This window comes from Meleagris gallopavo, chromosome 5, assembly GCF_905368555.1.
Source record: "Meleagris gallopavo chromosome 5, MGAL_WU_HG_1.1, whole genome shotgun sequence".
NCBI lineage: Eukaryota > Metazoa > Chordata > Aves > Galliformes > Phasianidae > Meleagris > Meleagris gallopavo.
The window spans coordinates 11,784,983-11,806,256 of NC_139408.1; the positions used below are offsets into that span (position 1 = coordinate 11,784,983).

The 21,274-nt window shown below is 42.3% G+C and overlaps 1 protein-coding gene and 1 long non-coding RNA gene across 5 annotated transcripts in view; one reads left to right on the forward strand and one right to left on the reverse strand.

Annotated features, from left to right (window-relative positions):
- The window catches only part of TPH1 (tryptophan hydroxylase 1), a 267,702-nt gene that overhangs the window by 136,426 nt on the left and 110,002 nt on the right, over nucleotides 1–21,274 (reverse strand). The window lies entirely within an intron of this gene.
- Nucleotides 11,104–20,316, forward strand: LOC116216650 (uncharacterized). The gene is made up of 3 exons (XR_014883407.1): nucleotides 11,104–11,946; nucleotides 16,490–16,666; nucleotides 17,771–20,316. It is a non-coding gene; the product is annotated as an uncharacterized LOC116216650 (long non-coding RNA).

Genomic DNA, 21,274 nt, shown 5'->3' on the forward strand with positions numbered 1-21,274 from the left:
CTGTGAGGCAACCTGTCCTGCTGAAAGGCTGTTGATTGAGCTAAATGTTTACTTTTCAACATGAAAGGCAGAGCTTTTCACAAATTTTGCAGGAGACCCTTCTAATTAATTAGTTCTCACAACATATTCTTCTCTTTTTTCCCTAGTGCTGAGGGCTGGGGAGAGCAGGGCTTGTGTTTGTTTTAGAAAGTCCTAGTGCTTCCACTGGCAAAAATCTTTCTTGCTGTCTCCAAGAGATGCTTCTCAGACACTTTAGCTACCAAGAATCTTTTTGGCTCTCCAGAGAACAACTAAAAGATGATGACTTCACATGCATAATTCAACTTTTGAGGATTTCATTTGATTAGCTGATACTGACCTCAACCCTTCAGCCACAGGCAAGCCCGGTGCATCCACGTCAGCCTGCGGGGGTCAGACCCAGGTCCCAGGGGTGTGTGATTGATTTCTCTAGTAATGCAATTAGCCACCCAGCTCTGCTGCAGGCTGGGTTCAACACTGCTTCCCCAGTTTGTCAAATGCAAAGGTCTAAACAGGATTTCAGCAGCAAAGGCAAGCCTTGATGGGAACAGCAAGGGGACCAATTGCTTCCCCTTGAAATGAGAAAAGAAGCTATGAGAAAAAGGGCTGCCTGCAGCTCAGAGCAAAAACCTGACTCATGACTAATTCCTTCATTTTCAGCTATCAGTTTCTCTCCCTAAAGCCCTGCACCTCTTAGCCCCGTGACTCTAAACCTTCTCATAATATATGGAGAATTCTGCCTCAGAAAGCCAAAACATAATCCTCCCATGAGCTCTGAAGGGATCAGTCAGATTTTCCCAGTGAATGGTAGAAACCATCACAAGAGGAAGCAGATACCAGGGGAATAAGCCGCTGAGCATGGCAAAACTGCTTGATCCCGGGCAATTCACTAACTGCTGCTTCTACATTTTCCCACCTGGTCTGGACTATTTTAGCTACTCATATTGCTGCCTCTTTAGGCCACAGAGCATCTTTCACCACCTCCTCTACAACATGGTGTGATCTCACTGTGAGCCCATGGATGTTAGTAATGAAAATAATAATGAAGCAACTGTAAAAGAATTCTATTATTTATTCATCCATGGGATTAGATATTCATTGTTCTTCATGACTGGAACTTAAAAAAGTGAATAAAAGCCCTGCAGAGAAGGTGTTACTGGGTCCTGGAATCTTGGCTCATCTGTATATTTAGAACATACTTGAAAAAATGAACATCAAATTTAACATAAGATGAGACATCATGCACTTAACTGTCCTTTCTCACATGGTGACTGATATGAAATAAACCCAATCTACTTCATTCAGTCACAGAAAGAACCTGAAGGGAATCATGAAGGTAAAGATGCCCTTCATAGGCCTGCTTTATGGAGCAATTCTGTAGGAGAATGTTCCTTAGTGCTTTTGTTTCCTTGTCTACAGTCCAGGGACATTTGTCTAACCAGGGTACATTATAAAGCCAATGGTTTATAGCATTAGCTCATACCAAGCCCTACATTTAATGGCCTTATAGGAAAGAAAAAAGAAAATAATGCATAGGAAAAGCAGAATTGAGTTGAGTAAGTTCAGTACAGACAAGCCACGTTAAAGGACATTTTAGGCTTCCTGAATGTATGTGACCCGTCAAAGAAAAAAAATCTGCTCCTAAGAGTCAATATTCATTTCCACACCTGCACTGGTCAGACCCTGAGGATTAAGCACTGAATTCCAGCACCAGGCTAGCAGCAGCACTGGGTGAGCGTGACATTTGTATCTGTATGGAGGGTTAAAACTTAGCAGGCTTTAAAAAGCACTTAGTTCTTCTTCTGCTTTTAGTTCAGCTTGGTACTTATTCCTTGTCTTCTACATTCTGTGAGCAGCATCATTTCCCCCCCACGATGTCCAGTTCCCTCCCTGTCCTCTTCCCATCCACATTTCTGCAGATCTGTGCACAAAGACAACGTTAGCTGCAAGGATGTCAGAGCAACCCAGAATCTGCGCGGTACCTGCACACCAGCACCATCTCTTTCATTTTCTCTCTGCCAATAAAGGATCTAAGGAATTGCAGGTGGTTTTGCTTTCTGAGCAGCAGGCAAAGAGCTGCACCACGTCACTATAGCAACAGCTGCTGTGAATGCTCTCCATTTTTATCAGCAGTGCTCGACGTGTCTCACGGAGCCTCATGAAAAAATTTATACGAACGGAGAAACACAAAATGAAACTTCGCGAAGGCCAAAGGAAAATATTGTGGAGATCTGCATCTTCGTGCATTGCTTAACTACTTCCCCCGTGGTAATTTGCTTCTTTCCCTCTATAATGATAACACTAAAATAGCATTTTAAAATTCACAGTTTCAGAAGTAACTGAAGCCTCCACAATGCCAAAAGAGAAGACATGGCTGTGATTGGCTCCGGAGACACTTTAGCACATTGCTGTATTTGACAAAGCTTCAGCACTGGGAAACTGACACTACACAAATGGAGAGAGAAAAATCAGGCGCATGCACGTTTTTTTCATGGAATAATTTGCATAGGGACATACTGAATTATTCATGTCCCTCAGACAAGACAAAAGAAGCATCCTTCTAAGAGAGATTTCTCATTACTAAAATGATGCACTTTTTTACAAGGAGTTTTCTGCACTCCCAGGAGCTGAGACCTGTGTGTACACAGCACCGGGATGCTCTGCCCGAGTCTTAGAAATCTATGATTTGATGGACAAGTTCAACATCCCCAAACCAAGAAAACAGTTGAGTTCACAGCAAAATATGAATATGCCACAGTTTGAGGTGGCTTCAAGCATCCTGGAAAGCTACCACATGGATGATGCTGAGCTGGAAAACGTCACCTCCAAGTGTGTTTCCAAGGTTAAGATCCACTGTGCTGGAAAACTGGTTCTTGCCAATGGCCACCATTCCTAGTTTTCAGCTTTACTCCAGTCCCATATAATACAAATCAAAAACACTTCCATGGATTTTAGCAGTAACCACCGGCCTGAGAACTACTGCTGCTAGAATCTCACCTTATTGATGAGGAGCATTAATACGGTCACACCAATTGTTTCCCCCCATGCTGGTTATTCCCTCGTTTTCAACTCCGCTGCCACAATTTCCTTCTCAAAAAAAGCACAATTGTCCCAACCACTTTTTTATTCTAACAATCATCTAAAATAGCTATATTTTACAGCAAGGTTTAGGGAAAGCAGCCGCACTGTTAACACAGCTCTTCTGAATGTAATACCCTTGCAGTACACAACGCGATCAATCTCTGCTGCCTTGAAAGGATGAAAATGATGTGCTGCCATGGAAACAGGAAGGCAAATGTTTAGGCTGCTCATCCCTGAAGAGCTGCCCCACCACCATCTTTAAAGCCTGCTAATAAAATTTTAATCAATGATTAGAATGAAGTGAATTTCACCTCCTGCTTGACACCACAATCTCAGTTCAGACAGTGTCGAGCTCTTTTAATGTTCCCTGTATCCAGCTATGCCATGTAACATTAAGAATGAATTTATGCACAAACAAAAATGTCAACATGTGCTTACCTAGTTCAGCTACTCAAAACAATCATTCCACCCAGCAATAGACACCGGCTTCCTGAATTAAAGTTTCGTGCATGTAGGAATGTTTGTTCTGATTTATTTATTGATGCACTGTACCTCCACTTAAAGCAAAACAAAAATACACAACAAACAGCCAAATCAAGCAAAACCATCACTAGCAACTGATGGCCAGTGACCAGGAATATGCCCATGGGCAGTGTGACAGTCAGCCCAGCACTGAAGTGATCCCTCACCAGCTCCCCTAAACATCCGCTGTTTCCTAGAAATGAGTTTCCATCTTAACATGATTTACCTGCAGACAGATATTTCAAGACACTGCGGCTGAGAAGTAAAAACACATTTCCAGGCAGCCAACAGAAAACAGGCCAAGCTGTTTGCTGGCAAAATTCCATTCATTTCACCATTACAATAGCAGAGAATTTGGCTGCAAACATGCAGCCATCAATTAACTGTACAGCTAACTATGTCAGTAAATCTATTTGTTATTACACCAGGAAAATGATAAGCAAAACTTTGTTACCCTCTTTTCTAGTCTATTAGCTCATTCATTATATGTAACAAAGTGCAACGATAAGAATATCAGAGCACACTAATAAACCATAATGATTTGTATTCTCAGCCACAGAACAGTAAGGTAAAAGCAGAGAAGACAAAGAATCCATACTGTAAACAAAAGATACATAATTTTTTAACGCAGTCACACACCATGAACGACTCTCTAAATTTTCAATTAATTCCCACTAAAGTGTATTGTATTTATTTCAGCTACAATATTGCTGGCAGAAGGACTTCATGGTACATTCTGGCACAAAGAAAAGCAGCCCCCAAGCCAACTAACTGCAGCAGAATATGATAAAGTCTGATGTCATAGGTGATACAAGTGACAAGAGGAACAACATACCCTTTGCAAGAGGACACAAACCACTGCTTTCAGATTCAGAGACTTAGAATAAGGATGATTTCCTACACTCCTCCCAGAAAATGCTACTGCTTGCAGGAACATGGGTGGCCCCTACCTGCTGGCACATTTGGCCTTCAAATTTTCTAGAAAAACCTCAACTTGAACCTTCTGCTCAGCTGCACAAGATGTTTAAGGTGCTTGTTATTTTTAAATTAAATATCAGATACACTGATTTCCTCCGAGAAGAGGAACAACACTGCAATTTCCTTTTCCTGGCTTTGTAATTAATATGAAGACTTAATAGTTGCAGGCCCAGCCCTCCTGAAAACCAGGATCCCACTGTGTAGGCACCGCATAGCAGCACGCAACAGAAGATTGCTGAACACCAACGCGGCCAAGGAGCATTAACATAATGGAAAAATCCTGAACCTTCCAGGCCAGTACATTTCCAAGGAAATAAGCAATTGTACTTTGCCCACCTTGTGAATGCCTAGCACATTCAGATGTCTGCTTTCCAATACTACTTTGTTTTAGAACATATAATACCAGATGAATGCTAATTTAGGACAATTTACCTTTAGAAATCTTCTTTAACTTGGGCTTATAAGAACATATTCCATCAGAGCTCTGCAGAATAAACACCCTATTCTTGATGGAACATATTTATCTATAAACTTACTCGAACTAAAGTTGTTTTCATTTTTCACGCTGTGGAGCTCTATTTTTGTATTTGAATAAATCTGATACATCGCCTGCGCAGCCTGCATTTTTCAAGAGAAGACAAAAATGACAAAAAAAAAAAAAAAAGATAAAATCTAGATTTCTGTTTAAAGACTACAATGTTTTCCAGTTGCTTTCATTTCCAATGCATTTGTTTCTTCCCCAAGGTATCTATCGCTGTGATATTTAAAGGATTCATTTGCTCACAGCTAAGCAGATGATATTTACTCACATTACAAAACTCCTGTCATACAACACCAGCACTGTTTTATCACCTCCTCGTAGGAGGCCTCTCATACTGGGGTCAGCAGTTGGGACTATCGTGAGCTGTCTGGACAGGCTCACCACACACAGTACATGGGTATTGTTCTTTCTCCAACTATGAAAAAAAAGTCTGAAATGTCATTATTCAATTATTCACTTATATCAGCAGGGCAAAATACAACCCACTCTCTGTGCATGTTGCTGAGTATACTAATTTAGCCCTTTTGCAATAAAAAGCAGACATACAGATCCCCTTGGCTCAGAGGGTTCGTAGGACAGTGTTTCACTCCCCATGGTTCTTAAGGGGCTGGCTGCTCTCTAGGCATCTGCACTGGCTACCAATCTGGTTTCATATGTCCTTCCATTCAGGCAGCAGCTCTTTCCTGAGCATTTACAGTCACAACATCAAAATAAATGCCTCAGATGCAACAGTGCTAGCTGTGGCTTCCAACAGAAAATTTTGGAAACAAACAGCTTACAGAAAGCAGAGAAGGACACCGTGACATTTGGAGCACAGTGCCCCCAGCCTTACTTCCTCAGAAAGATTTCCTTCCAATCATGATACTTCAGCTCCTTCACACGTATACAGTTCCATGTTTGCTGGTCCCAACCAAGTTTCCCATGATTCCAAGCCTGTAGGATCTTACTTTTCCTCATCTAAGCAGCTAGCAATCTTTGCTCTTTACTGAGAAACCCAATGTGACTCTGCAAAAACAAAATGCTGTGCATTAGCCAGACAGTTCTCAAGTTGTATCCTTTCCAAACACGAAAGTTTTCAGAATTATTATTTTTTAAGAGCACATATGAAGATAACTTCTGCAAATGGAGTAAAAAGTGTACTGTGTGAACAAGGCAGGCTGGTTTTGGACCCTGAAGGGTTGCTCTGATTCAGATAGTACGCTTAATATTTAAATTTTCACAAGGTAGAGGTGCTGACATAAGAACAAGCGTCAGAAGGTTGATCTATTCTGAGATCCATCTCTCAAGAAAGCAGACAGCACACTCTGAATTCAGGTTCTGTTTCTGTCTATTAGAATTTGACACGTTTCAGTCACTCGAGTCTGACAAGATTGCCAAAGAGGAATCCAGCAGTACACTGCAGCTTTCAAGTGATCACGAGGAGACACTATACCATCATTTTTCTTTGTCCTTGGTGGAAGTCATAAGAAATAGCAAATGCCTTTATCTACAGATATTAGGGAATCTTTGCCCTCATTTTCTTTCAAAGTATCATTTTTAAACCAGATTCACACTTACTTAAACGCTTGAATTTTGCAACAGCACCATAACCCATAACACACTATGCAGGAAACTTATTCTGTAGCGTTATTTTAGTCTTCTCTGAAGTTTGGCAGAGCTGTTGAATAGGAAGATTTGAGAAGACTCCTGTACCTCAGGTTATCAGAACTGGGAGGTACCAAAATATTCAGGTTTGGTTTGGGGGTGTTTTTTCCCCTCCCCTACTTTTTTTCCTAAGGAATGAAATCCTTACACTGACCCTGATCTTAAACATTGCATCTCAAACAGTGCGACAACTGGGGAAAACAAGATCTACAGTGTCAGCCACTTACATGTGTTCTCACGTAGTCACCATCTGCTCAGCAGTCCCAGAAGTCAGCAGCTCGGATCACAAAAAGCACTGTCATATTAAACACCCTGCTGACACAGACTACGGAGTGAGGGACCAGCCCGCAAGCTGCTGAGCCATCAGGTTACGGCCTCACAGCGTATCAGCAAAGAACCATGAAAAGATCATCCTTCAAGGGCTTTTCCTTCCCTTCTTTTCTCCAGCTGTGGGCTTCCCACTCATGATGAGACTGCTGCTGCTCACACTGCAATTGTTTAGCAAATATATAAGATTTTACAAACCTGCAAGACCACAAATGTCTCCTACTGCACACGTTGGCAAGAATGAGTTTATGTGGAAAAAAAGAAAAGAAAAATGGAGATATAAAACTCCTTGTTAAAATCTGTCCTTTTTTCAGGACAGTGACTAAGTGTTGCCTGAGCTGACCAGGAACTGAAATCATTGTGAATGCTGGATGGGTCACCTTCAGGACTCTCAGGGAAAGACGATCCAGAGCTTTGCTGTGCTGTAGAATTTAGTTTGCTTTTTTCAGCTTACTGGGCCTATTTGGCACTGGCACAGCTGCCCAGAGAACCATCCCTGGAGGCATTCAAGGCCAGGTTAGATGGGGCCCTGGGCCGCTTGATCTACTAGGTGGCAACTCTGCTCATGGCAGGAGCTTGGAACTAGATGATCTGTAAGGTCCCTTCCAACATAAGCCATTCTGTGATACTTACAAGTGTGTGGAAGAGCTCTAATCTTGGCATCCTGCCTGTCCTCAAGGTTTTAAACAACACAGTACTCCCTTCATGACAACACTGCTCAAATCTGGATCCTGAGAAAAAAGCTTTTCTAATGATCATTGTACCAGCACATGATCACTATGTATGCAGTGACGGTGCAGGACTTGGAAGCGATACCTGCTACACACAGTAACAAACATTTCCCATTTTAAATGGGAAAAGGAACAAACTCAATGGGGATAACCTACTAGCTCCATATACATATATACATTTCATATATACATCTTTAAATGAAAGCATGAATTTATCAAATAGTTATTGCTCAGTACAGTATCCTATTTACCTTACAAGATATTAGAAAATCTCCACATCTACGTATTTCTGACATTTTAGGCTTCTACCTGGAAATCTTATCTCAGTTGGTTTCCCAGGAAGAAGAGGGCCTGACAACCTTCAGCCTCACAGTTTGGCTCATCTTACCAGCAGAGATGATGATGAGCATTTACATTTCAACGCTTCTCTCAGCAGATAAGCACATTCCTGTTTTTGCAAAAATACAACAATTGTATTTATGCTAAGTATATATACACCTATTTCCCTAATGTCAGATCCAGAGCACCTGTACATAAAATGAGAATGAAAATCTTCTTAGACATGCAATTCCTTTTCTAGCAACTACTATTTGCCAGCTGAACTGAGCAGCCTCCTCCTCCTCCTTCCCCTCCTCTGTTTCCAGCCATGCAAAAAGACCAGAGCAGCTGACTCTGCTCCTTGGAGGGATCACCAAGCATAACTGCTTCAGTAATGAGAACCTTGTTTTCCCCCCCCAAAATAAGTAACTCAGCAATATGCAGAAGTGTCGGCATGGAGACATAAGCAGATAATCCTGGAAAAGTCTCCAAATTTTTCGCCAAGTTTTACATTCTGATCACTGAACTCTCAGCTCCTAAGCAGACCATGCTAACAGACAGCTCATACAGCCTCATCTTACAGAACCACAGGCAGGTTCAGGTGGACAGGGTCCTCCGCATCCCTCTGGCTCAGCCCCTGCTCCAGCACGGACACCCAGAGCAAGGTGCCCAGTCCCACATCCAGGCAGCTTTTAAACATCACCAAGGAGGAGATCCCACAGCCAGTAGGCAGCCTGTGCCAGTGTTCTGGCACCTGCACAGCACAGCAACGCTGCCTGGTATTCAGAGGGAACCTCCTGTGCTCCACTTTGTCAGCTTCTCCTGACAGCAAAGCTTTCCTGTGACCTAGAGGCTCCCTCTATTAACCTAGAGGCTACTAGAACACAACCAGTTATTTCCCTCATGGAGCGGTGTCCCTGCAGGGCTGCTAAGCACCTTGGAATCCATCACATCCCAAGCACCAGTCCACACCACAGGCATTGCTGCCACTCTCCCAACTTCCCTTTTTACAGCAAATCTGAGCCTTCATTTTGGGACTGCTTTTGTGGCTATGCTAAGAAAGTTCAAGCAAATACAGGCCCTGAAGGACAAGAGGCAGCCAGAGCAGCCTCACAGTTAAGATTTCTCTGGCTGGAGACAGGCACACACAATGAGCAAAGAGAAGTTGAACAACGCAGAATCAGCTGAGAGCAGCAGCAGGAGATGAGCAGGCTTTCTGCTCACTGCAGGGGATCAGAGATAATTCAGAAAACAGAGACAAATTCAATTTAATACAGTAAATTAAGAAGAAACCAAGAGAAAAATTGGGGTCAATCCAGCATGCACATGGCATTCTCATTGATGAACAAGCAGACAAAGTTTTTATATTTCACAGGTCTCCAGAACTGAGCAGCACCCACAAGCTTAGCAGATGGCCTTGAAAAAGCGGCCTGTTCTCTTCAGAGCCCCAGTGGGAGCTGAACCCTTTCACAATCACGGGATCAGTCTCTAGCTAGCAAGCAACCACCAGCAAAAGAAGTGAATTTGCTTTCACAGCATTTCCTCTGGTTTGTTCCAAGTTTCCCTTGCTCATTTCTGCATCCTCAATGCAAATACCATTCATTTTTTTTTCCCCCTAACTGGTCTTGCAGTTACTGGCAGCAGGGGAGGCAAGGAGTACAAACAAAGCACTCAGTAATTCAAGCCCAGAAATGCACCTGAAGCTCTGGCTCCAAGGCTCTGACAACAGCACTGAAAAAACACGCTGCTCCCTTTCACATCCAAGGGTACTTCAGTCCATACGCTCCCTGCCACTGCTCTGCCCCTTCTCCTCTCTGCCCCTCAGACACGCCTCCTCACTGGGAAGGGCACATGAGCAACTGCACTACCTCTGCCTGGCAGGGACAAGCCCGAGCTTGAGAGGTGACATGGGACAGAGCCACGTCTGACATGATATGCATAGCTCTTGACATGCCTGTCGCCGTGCCCGCTGCACTGCGGTGGCAGCTCACTGGCAGACACTTTCTGTCAATGCAAAGAAAAACCTTTTGTCTCTGCTGTACACACTGCATCAGAATCCTGGCCTCTTGCACTTCAAAAAATTATGAACAGAGAGATGATGCATCGGTCACAAAATATTTTCCCATGCCTACCGCAAATCTGGCATCTCTCTGTGGCTGTAAATATTGCAAAAAAAAAAAATCTGGGAGAGAAAAGATAAGGCTTTGCTAAGTTTCATTTCCATTTGGAAGCAAAGGGAGCCCTCATTGAGAAAAAAGGCAGAGGAGATAAAGTAAGATCAGAGATGGTGAAAAAACATTCCTAAAGGGCACGGGAGGAAGAAATCAATCACAAATGCAGACAAGATCAAACAGCAGCACACCAGCCACAGCCGTATTATCCTGGGGAAAAAAGCTGCAGGATGGCGAGGCAGCACAGCACCATGCTGCGAGGAGCGCTGCTCTCTGCACCCACTACATAGCAGAGAGTTGCTCATTCTCCATAGCAACAAGATACTTAAAAGCCAATCTGGAAACCGAAAACCAGCTTAAAAACAAAACAAAACATGGATCAATTTATTATCTCTATTTTAAGCGTCAGCTGTGAAGTATACAAGGTGGCGTTTGCTCAGCTTGGGGAAGCATCTTCATGGAAGGCTCTCCTCTTCCATCGCACCCCCATCCTAGAACTGACCCCCGGCGTGAAGCACACTGCACACACATGCACGTTCCCTGCCCTCCCATTAGCACCAGTGCCCCATACACAGGCCAAGTACATGCAGCCAGAGCTGACCAGTTGCTGCAGGAAGGCACTGACACCTCCCAGCCCTTCCCAAAGGGTTCAGGAAGGAAGTTACGGCCTTTCACTGCAAAAAAAAATAAATTACAATCTTTCTGTTCAGTAGCTACCAGCTCAAGTCTCTGCTTAATAAGAGCTCAGGATGTGCTCATATCCTGACCTTATACCTGCTTGGAAACACCTCTGTTCAGATACCTGACTGACTCCAATAAATCTGTTACGTTGACTTCATCAGCAGAGCTTTGGAAGTACTACAGAGCTTGTCTCCTCCTCAAAGGCAACGAGGGAGCCCTGCACAGCACATTACAGAGTACACCAGGGTTACTCAGAAGCTCATCAAGTGGAAGAGAAAGGATCACACTGAAAAAGCTGCAGCACGGTGAGGGTTTCAGTCCCAACCCCTGTTCAGCTCTGCTTCTGAGACTGGTTTCCTCATGGAAAGAGACAAAAAAGAATGCTAGCAAATCACAGCTCCTTCACCACAAATATCACAGCTACATTTTGCAAGTTAATCACTCTACTCATCTAAAACTCTCTGCACGTCTGCACACCAGCTCCAAACAAGAATTCTAATACAACAACAAACCTTCCTTTGCAACCTCCTCGATTTAAACTGCACAGCAAAGAAAAGAGCTGGAGCAGAAGAGTTTACTCAGAGTGGTTACTGCCCAGTCCGGGTACCCCTCAGCCTACTGGAAGACGTTCTACTCTTCTGCAAGGAACAAGCACGCAGCAGTGTTAGAGTTATTTAGAACAAACGCAGCTGAACACAATAGTGCACAGCACTTTCTGTCCCCAGCTGGAAGTGCTTCACAAACAGGAAACACGGCAAGGCTGCTCTCGCTCATTCAGTGTCTCCCAGGGCACGACAGAGCCATGCAGAAGGAATGGGCTCACACAGCACCCGAGCAGGCAGGCTTCAGTCCAGTGGAAAATGAACAAAATGTGCAGAGGACTCGGAAGCACAAAGCTGAACCTCCTAACTGGCACTGGACACTGAAAAACAAGGTATGCTGTGCTAGTTCCATTTGCTTTATGGCTTCCCTGCCACTGCTATAAGGAAAGAAAGAAGAACCTGCTTCAAGATTAGGCACAGATGTATTTCCACTGTCTGCCATGAAAGCCATCTTCTGAAGCATTCACATTAATATTAAAGATAGTTGTAGCATAGATTCATCCTCAATTTAATGAGTCATAAAGTTAAAAAAAAAAAAAAAAGCATCGCACTCAGCAATTTTGCCTTGGCTCAGTTCTGCTTTATCTGCTTTATCTGTATGTCTGTTAAATCAAGAATTTCAGAAACATTTGATCCACATAGGCAAAACATCCATCTGTCTGCTTCTTCTATGGCCAACGTATGTGAATGAGCCTTTGGACTTAAATGACAGAAATTTTTAATCAACCAATCCTTAGCCACAGTATTTATTAGCAGAAAAAAAGATGTCAGTCTTTTCATTTCCTTATGCAATCATTTGTTCAAGTATTAATTTTTAAGCCACAGACCAAATCTACCCTTATTTCTGAAGAAAATGATTTCAAGTACTTCATGGAAAGAATAATTTTCATCTGCATAGATTATGAGGTAGAAGGAAAAGTACCCTCATAAAAACACATTTACTAGTCAAACTCCCTTTCCTATATGATTAGTTACAAAGGAGGAAATACTTCTTTTAATACCTTGGTTCAAAGGTTGTCAGGAGCAAACCTCTTTCTGGATGGCATACAAACTAGCTCTATTTCCATAGGATACCTCACTGACCCCAAATTTGAGGTATGCTAAGAGCTTTTTAAGCAATGAAGAAGCCACACAGCTCACGCATATGTCATTTTTCTGACAATCAGCATGGAAAATAATGGCATTTAAGTCTTCAGCTCAGAGCTGACAGCAGCCTCAGGAAAGTTACCTCCCATCCAGTCAAGTTTTACCCTGACTATGGAAATATCTCTTCAATCAAAGAGACAGATGCCACCCCAACCTCTCACACACTACAAGGTCTGAATATTCAAGGTAACCCTCCAAATCTGCCTCAAAGTTCTGTAGGACTGCAATACAGAGCAGAGGGCTGCCCTAAGTGCTGCATTATGTTGTCAGTGGCAGGCAGCTCTTGCACATGGCCAAACCCATGCCACGCTATGTCCCACCACTTACAGTACGGCAATGACAAAGACATCAGCAGCCTGGTGAGAAGATGCTGTCCCAAAGAGCTCCTAAGCAAAAACACTGTGTCTACAAACAAGCCAAAACCACAGTTCCTTATGAAATGAAGTTCTGGTCAGATCCTGGAGCATGTTCCTAAGAAGAGGACTGAAGGAGACTCAGGACACTTGCCCCTGCCTTGTGAGGTTGCAGCTTTGGCCAGTGCACATCAGAGAGCCTCTCCACACTGCTGGGACATGTGTGCAGCTATCCAGCGCAGCACAAAGTCACAAGGCACAGCCTGTGAATCACAAGGGCTTACTTGCTCCATCTTAGGAAGTTTAATTATCCTGATGATGTTATCTTAATTAAATGGAGTTCATATTTAAGTCTGAAATGCGAATATATCTTCAAAACTCTTGATAGCAAACCTGAGGAGACAGTGCAAGGAAAACTACCAGAGAAAGCAGGGCTGGCTGAATATGATAAATGCAACTGTATTTCTGAATGCAAGCAATTACAGCCCAGGTGGTTCTCTGTTCAGGGCCCTCTAGGTCAATCAGATTTCCAAAGGGGAAATGGGAGGGTCTAGAACAACACTACTTCGCTTAAAAGTAGATAAGCAAAACATAAAAGCTAAAACTGACAGCAAGAAGAAAAAAAGTAACCCGTCGAGTTGGAGGTTAGCAGATAATCTCTGAATAGTCCTGCTGTGCACATAATGATTTACACTTTCCTGGCTCACAGGAAACACTGCTGGTCTTGTAAAAACGTACAGCAATCTAGGAAGGTGCCACACGTGCAGGCCAGAAGCCAGTTTGAGAGAGTAAATAGGAAATTGTAACCTTCCCAAAAAATGAAGAAAAATAGCTTAGCCTTTAAGGAATTATTTCTTGTTTATTCAAGAGTGAGGGAAATTTCAGTTTTTCACTATGCTGTCCATGCTAAAGCCAAGAATTTCAGCTCCAGCCATTACTAAATAAAGATGATTGCTAAATAGAGATATCATCTCCACACCTGAGCAGTGACAGGCACTTGGCACCCCAGTCCTTCACTTGACCCAATCCTAACAACAGCTGGTATCCTCCAGGATTCTGGATCACAAGCCAAAACTGTGGTGACATCTGGTAAAAAGAAACACAGAAGAAAATGGCAGGAAGAACTGACAGTGCCTGGTGGTACTAAGCCCCATTATTCCTTTCTCATTCCTTTCTCATTCTGACAAAGCCTTGCAAGCTCTGGTGACACCAGGACATATTCCCCCCTTGCACTGATGGGAAGCATCAGAAACAGGGCTGTGCCCTGTGCTCTCCTGCTCACCCCATCACAAAGCGCTTCTCCTTCTGAGCCAGGAAGACCCCCCCATGTTCTCATCTGCTTGTCAGTAATACACACTGGGAGCATCACAAGGAAGCATGCTGCATCACTCCAAATTGAACAGCAGCTTTCCCATCAGAGAAGCAGATAAACTCATCACCTCTGCAAGCAACTAAATTCACTGCCCGTGCTAACTTTGGCAATTTCTCTAAAACTTGCATCTCTAGAACTTAATAATTACTTCTGTTGGCCTTGGTTCTCTGATGAGCTTGAGATAGCAAGTTTTACTTCCAACCTGTGTCTGAAACAATTACTAAAAAAGAGATCTCTTAAAAAAAGAGTCAGTGAAAACAATCACGCTACTGCATTTCTCCGTCTTTGAAAACAGAAATACAGAAACTAACAGAAAAGCAGGCTAGAATACAGTCATGCTAGAAAACAAACAGGTTCATCTCCATGAGGGAGAATGATGGTTCAGCAGTGTACACGCAGGCACGGGTATGACTTGCATTGATCCACATGTGCACACAAAGATGCCTGAAGTGAGTTCAGAACATAGAGCTGTGGTCAAGTGAGTATCTTCAAAGTTACCTAGTGACTCCTGATGCTCAGTTTAGTGCTCACTTAAGAAACTGCAGCTTCAGGACAGGCCTTTCCTGCCCTCTGGAATCAGGGACCTCCATTGCCCATTATTACTATCTCAGGTAACCAAGAACTCAGGACTTCCAAAAACCATTAGCAGTCACTGCTGGGAACACTGAAGGAATAAAGCGAGCCAAATGAAGCTTGTAAACAGGGAGTTCCTCATACTGTTAGCATGAGTCATTATTATTATTTTGTTTTCTTGTTATTCTCATCCAGTCAAAGTCATTACCTTCAATTAAGAAGGCATATTTTTTTCCTGGATATACAGCAACATTCAGTCCATAGTAGGTAACTTGAGGTTTGTAAATGTAGGATGTATCTCTAGGAGCTTGCATTGGTTGGTTCCTGAACCACCAACTTGTTGGACAAAACAAAAGCTGCCTGAGAAGGAGCAGCTCAAGAGAGAAGAGGCATCACAATGGTGATGATTAATATGCTGTGGCTGTTGAGATCCCAAGAGGCTACGTGTAAGTGAAGGAAATGCAGCTCAGCTTTAGATTCAAGACTGGTAGGAAAATTAAGTGATAGTTAAAATATTTACATTCACATAGAGAAAATCAATTCTAAGACAGCACAATTACTGAGCAGACACTCCTGCAAATATTAACTTGGGATATTTCATTATTATTGTCCTGTGTCATATCTCAGATGCTGAGCTTTTGCCAATTCAAGGAACTATTGCTTATTTCAGCTGACTCAAAAACAATTCTGATCTTCTTCTTTACCCTCAAAACATTTGCAGGACAGAGTGGAAGACCACTCATCATCCATTTTTAAATGCTGTTGGCAGTAACACTCCCATTTGATCAAGCTGAGTGCATTAGTTGAGGGATAGGCTTCTGTTCACAAGTCTGACTGTTCTGACCCAAGTGATATCAATTGCTGCTGTCATCTGCAGATGTTGGAAGTGCTTTGCTGCTGAGCAAACCTTTGTGCTGACTGTTAGCTGCTAACTTAACCACAGAGGTCTGAACAGCCTTTAAGCATTGAAGTCTTCACAGAAACTGCATGTGAATCTATAACCAAGTCATCTGAAAGCATGTTCCAATTCCAATTTAAAAAAAAATCCAAAGTATGTGGAAGACAAAGCTTTGTTACACACTGAAATACAAAATGAGCGCAGAAAGAGCTGGCTCAGGCTGGGAATACACCATTGTTTGACTTCACTCATTATTTGTGGACAAATTTCATACAGGCCTCAGACCTGCCTGTACTAATGCAGAGACTTTCACAAATGGTCACTCTGCAGGAACTGTTTATATTTTTGTTCTCATCACTGGACCCTTCCAATGCTTAAAAATTTAAGGTAATTTTAGGCAATAGTCTCAACTCTTCCTAGTTCCTCATCTCTCTGATCTTCCTGTTCCTGTGCATGAGCTCCTCAGACAACGCAAGCTCTGTCTAGAGCTTAGGGAACACAGCGTAAGCACCGATTCTGATCTTGTCTTGCAGGCAGTCACCATCCTGGCCATACCACAAAGCAGTCCTGGCTGTAACCCAGCCCTCCTGGAGCAGTTAGCATGTGAGCTTTGCATTCCTACCTGCCTGTGGATGGGACAGACCCTATCATCAGCAGTTTTCCCAGAGAGAAATCCAGTAAATCTCAAAGCTTGCAAGACCACGCAATGGGTAACCTCCCTGTGCTTCTTCCTATGTGAAAACATACAGCATTGCAACAAAGGAACGGGAGGAATAGAAATATGAGTTCTCCTTTTTAAAATGTCTCGTTTGCAACATGGAGGGAAGGTTGCTTTTTTGTTTGTTGGTTCCATTTAAATAAAGGGTACTTTTATTGGAGTGTAAGAAGAGAGAAACACAGAAGAAACCTCAATTTAAAAAAAGGTAACATGATAAATCTGGCTTACCTCCACCAGACACAAAGCAAACTGTCATTAAATTACCCCTCTCTGCACAGGAATTGAAGTTGAGCCCAGTCTCTCTCTTTTTCTCACACAGGATTAGGTGATAAGTTAGCCAGAAACAATCCAAAAGAGCTCCAAAACTATTCCATATATGGCAGATACTTTTCAAAGTCCCGTTCTGCCACTGATTTTGGCAGTTGTGAAGAGAATCTGTCCCATTTTTCAATATCATCTCTCTTCTCACAGTACACTGACTTTGAGGGGGTGCAGCTCTCCTGATGTCATCACACATCCTGGAAGCAAGATGTTATGCCAAGGCCTGAATCTCTACCGTTTCTGCAATTCCCCAACTACGATGATTTAAAGAAAAAACCCTCAGAAGCAGTCTAAAATTATAGAAACCATGACACAGTTCCAAACTGAATAAATATTAGAAGGAAAAAAAAAAAAAAGCAACTGACATCAAAACCTACCCAACAGTAGAGAAATGTACGTAGTGACACACTGCAGATTCAGCGTAGAAAAGAAAATAACAAAACTTCTGCTATCTTTAGTGCTGACTCATCAGATTCTGGCTGCGGGATCTGATATCCCTAAGGATGTTTGGGCTTTGGAGATGTCCCTAAAGAATACACACGCCTCACTGTGCAAATACACTGCCTAGAACTGAGATAAAAAAAAATCTGTGTTCTTGAGTTCTGAAGAAGGTGGCTTATATCCTGCAGGGAGTGGAGACAGTTATTAGGACGAGAGTGGGAAATAACAGGCATGAAATGGGGCTTTTCCTTGCTGAGGGTAAGTGAGGTCATATCAAGTCTGAGCTGCAGAAAATGATGAATGCGTCTAACTTTCTCATATTCTGTTTTCCCAGGACTGAAAGCCATTTTCTCCTACTAGCCTAAACCAGCCATAAAAGCACTTATTGGCAAATGAGCAGCCAGAGGTCTGGGTAAAAGAGGAAGCAACTGGAGTGCAGCAAGGACATCTGCCTCTTGGTGCAGCACTGCAGCGCTACCCCAGGCCAGAGGCATCAGGAGGCAACAGGGACTGTTTTCCTGTTGCAAGGAAAAAATCTCTTCAGACAGAGAAGTGCAAGAGAATTCTGCAGGTACTGAAGAGTATTTAGCTAAAATGAAGCCACAGCCACAGAAATACCAGGAAAAAATAGAAGGAAAAAAAAAAAAAACACAAAAACAAGAGCTGGTCCCTCTTTAAAGGATATGCACACATACACCTGATCGAAATTACATGTATAACACACTCCGCTGTGCATGTTAAATATGTCCCCCAGAAGCAGCTTTCCATTCTCAGCCTTCATCACCCAGAACAGACCAAATTCCTTGACTGTCAAGGCCAACTCATTTTCAAGGCTCATCCATTCAGCTAAGTTTTCTTGTTAAGCCTATTTGCCAAGAGGGCAACTGCTTTTGACTCAGACTCACTCTGATGAGTCCTACGCCAGAGAGATGCATTCCCACCTCCGTCAAAATTAGTTTGCCTCTTAAATTATGGAGTGAAGGTCACTTTCCTAACTCTGGAGTGGGATTAAACTCTGGATAAAAATAGGATGGCACCGTCCCTTTATTTATCAGCTACATTCAGATCAGTTTCATCCTTTATGTCTTTGCTACATTTCGCTCTCAAAGTATATGATTACCAAGATAAAGCTTATTTAATCATCCTGAAATCCTGTTTATAAATAATACAAATGATCAAAATGAAGACTTTTGAAACAAAGTAATACAGAAATGTTAAATTTACTGCTATATGATTTATTCCTGCATCTGCTTAATAAACTATCCACAGATCCACACGTACGTGGTATAATTGTATTTCACCAGACAGCTCTCTGCATTCTGTATCCACAGAGCAATAGACCATGGAGCACAGACCATTATTCCAGTTTTGGAATCCAGTAAATAAGATGTAAATAAGAGTTTGACATTGCAGATATGTTTCTGTGAGGTGAAAGCACAGAAAAAGCAAATCACACACAAGGGATTAGGAGCTACCACAGGCTGACACGAAGTGGAAGCAGTGCCTGCCTCTCGTTGCTGCAAACAGGACCAATGCTTCCTATCCAGACCCCTGCCTATCACGTCCATATGCTTCTTTTCTCACAAAGATCCCTTTTTTCTTTTTCTTTTTTGGTATCACACAGGCAAAGCTTGTTCTCACAGAAAACAAAGTAATATTAGAAGTGTCAGAGCCCACAGGCAAGAACTGATTTATCAAAACATCACAGTAGCCTCCACTGCCACAAAGCTGACTTGGGGATTCACCCACCCCGTCTGCTACACAAGTGCAAAACAGGGGTCAGCATAAGCTAAAACTGAGGGGGAGAGAAGGGATGACATCGTCCTCATCTTGCAGTCTTTTACAGCTCTTTGTTCTACTTGCAGACAAATGACCTGAAGATGTGGGCTAGAAAAAAAAAAAAAGGAAACCTGAGAATTTCTCAATGCTCTCTTTTTTTCTCACTTTCAGGAACATCCCTCAGAAAACAGTAGATTCCTAACACTAATTTCTACACTGGTGTTCTCACAGACATAGTGGCCTTCCAGGGACTGCTGCCCTCTGGCCAGAAGGACCAGCCAGGTCACAACACTTCTGCCCTGCAGCCTCCAGGAGATGACCATAAGTGTTTCTACTCCACACAGCTCTGATAGAGATCCTCCAAGAGAGGCATTTGCAAACCATACTGTTTGCAAGCTGTCCAGGAAATGAGTCTTTCCTATAAAAAACAGTGTTCCAACAACAAGCCAAGACATTCAGGATCTCTCCTACGCTGCTTGATTTCTTGCAAATGCTATATTTATATTCTTACTCACATTGATCTGGATATCATGACCTCTCACTCTACAAATGCAGACACAGAAGTACTTGAATGTCAAGTGTTTTACGTATTTCCAGAGTGTTTCAAAAATAAGTGTCTGCCTCATCCTTCACCATCCAGGTAAAAAAGAGTCTTCCAGTCCCACACCACTATTTAGAAAAAAATGTAACAAGGAACATGGCAAGTATTTCAATATTTTTTTTTAGTCCAAGTAATGACCACAAGTAGATAAAACTTAGGTTTTATCTTAAGTACAGAATTTTTCTGTAGTTTGTAAAAACCACGCCATGAAAAATACCAACGTAAAAAGGAAGTGCTGAGCCTCCTCAACGTTTTCATGTATTTAACTTTGGATGATATGAACCTCCCTAGGAAAACCTCATCCAGTAATGAAATCTGTAATAAAAAATTACTACCCAGAAGTAAAAGCAGTTATACACAATTAATGAATTCATTCAGCCAGTCACTAAATCAAAACAGCAAACCAGACTCTCTTAATCATGCAGAGGAACAGTTTTCAGTGTTTCTTATATTGTACTTTGCTCAAGGCCTGTATTACCAATTGGTTATTTCTGCAATTCTTAACCACTTACTGAATAAAGTTATTTAAAATTTAAATGTCATTCAGTGATACTTCTTAAGAACATATTGTTCTTTCCAGGTTTCTAATTCTGAAGGAAATTAATATCGGATTTATTTTCTGGGTCAAAAAAAGACTGTGAATATTCAGTAAGTCAGCAAGTTATTACTGCACCATTAACTTCGGATTTCCAGAAAGGATCTCAACTCTTCCCTTTGAGGGTAGAAACTTGGTACAAACAGATCAGGCATTCAGAACGTCATCACTGCCTGAAGCTCACACGTTCCCTTTCCACCTGGGACAGGAGGGGCCCTTGGGTTATGGATGCCATCTTCAAAATTTGTCAAAGACATTTTGAAAGTTTTCACCTACTATTCAATATTAGACTCAGCAATGGACATTAAAAGGAACAGTAAATCTAACAAAGCTCTGAGCAAGAGAATATTAAGAAAGAGCTGCTTGACTGAAGGCCAAAGAACAATCAGATGTCTTTTTCCTTCCCGCTTTCCTTTCCGTAAATGCCCCATAGCTCATCTCTTCTCTATTCCAGTAGTTCCCTCATCTAGTTTTCACAGAAAAAAAAAAAAAAAGGAATATCTCTTCACTTTCTCTGTCAAACTTTGCAGAGGAGCTCTGTGCACTCTTCCCAGAAACACAATATCAATTTTAGATGGAAAAGGCAAAATCCATGACATAAAACTTCAGAAGTGTCATTGAAGGACAAAGTTGTCCAACACTCGCCTCATTGCCATCACACTTCTTCATGCTGAAATCTTGGGGGTTTTTTGTTTCTTTTTTTTTTAATTAAAAAAAAGCTTTTTCCCCTTTGGATGCAACTTCTACGCACCTGTGACTTAAACCAGCACCAATTGAGCACAAAGTGCTGTGCTGATTCTCTAGGCCTTTTCTAACAGCAGGGTCTAGCTACTGCCATTTTCTAGTGCCAGCTTGGTAATGGA